This window comes from Aethalodelphis obliquidens, unplaced genomic scaffold (genome assembly GCF_003676395.1).
Source record: "Aethalodelphis obliquidens isolate GAN/ISIS:26980383/991018 unplaced genomic scaffold, ASM367639v1 scaffold90, whole genome shotgun sequence".
Classification (NCBI taxonomy): Eukaryota; Metazoa; Chordata; class Mammalia; order Artiodactyla; family Delphinidae; genus Aethalodelphis; species Aethalodelphis obliquidens.
In genome coordinates, this window is record NW_020838034.1 from 3,476,280 (window position 1) to 3,477,319 (window position 1,040).

The following is a 1,040-nucleotide window of genomic DNA, read 5'->3' on the forward strand; positions in this document are numbered from 1 at the left end:
CATCTAAATATATAAAGCAAATTTTAACAGACCTAAAGGGAGAAATAGACAGTAATAGTTGTAGGGGATTTTAATGCCCCACTTACATAAGTGAATAGATCAACCAGAAAGAAAATTAATAAGGAAACATCTGCCTTAAAGGATGTGTTAGCCAGATGGACTTAACAGATATATACAGAACGTTACACTCAAAAATAACAGAATGCACATTCTTCTCTAGGGCTCTTGGAATATTTTCCAGGATAGATCATATGTTAGGCTACAAAACAAGTTTTAATAAATTTATGATAATTAAAATCATATCAAGTGTCTTTCTGAACACAATATTAAACTAGAAATTAATTACATGAAGACAACAAAAATTTACATATGTGGAGATTAAACAACATACTACTGTGCTTGCTTTGGCAGCACATATACTAAAATTGGAATGGTACAGAGAAGATTAGCATGGCCCCTGTGCAAGGATGACATGCAAATTCGTGAAGCATTCCATATTTTTAAAACAAACAAACCAATCCAAAAATGGGCAGAAGACCTAAATAGATATTTCTCCAAAGAAGATATACAGATTGCCAACAAACACATGAAGGGATGCTCAACATCACTAATCATTAGAGAAATGCAAATCAAAACTACAAGGAGGTATCAACTCACACCATTTAGAATGGCCATCATCAAAACATCTACAAACAATAAATGCTGGAGAGGGTGTGGAGAAAAGGGAACCCTCTTGCACTGCTGGTGGGAATGTAAATTGATACCACCATTATGGAGAACAGTATGGCGGTTCCTTAGAAAACTAAAAATAGAACTACCATACGACCAAGCACTCCCACTACTGTGCATATACCCTGAGAAAACCATAATTCAAAAAGAGTCATGTACCACAATGTTCATTGCAGCTCTATTTACAATAGCCAGGACATGGAAGCAACCTAAGTGTCCATCGACAGATGAATGTATAAAGAAGATGTGGCACATATATACAATGGAATATTACTGAGCCATAAAAAGAAACAAAATTGAGTTATTTGTAG

The 1,040-nt window shown here is 34.8% G+C and overlaps 1 non-coding gene across 1 annotated transcript; it reads left to right on the top strand.

Moving 5' to 3' along the window:
- Positions 1-395: 395 nt before the first annotated feature.
- Positions 396-502, top strand: LOC113614130 (U6 spliceosomal RNA). The gene has a single exon (XR_003430460.1). It is a non-coding gene; the product is annotated as a U6 spliceosomal RNA (small nuclear RNA).
- Positions 503-1,040: the final 538 nt, after the last annotated feature.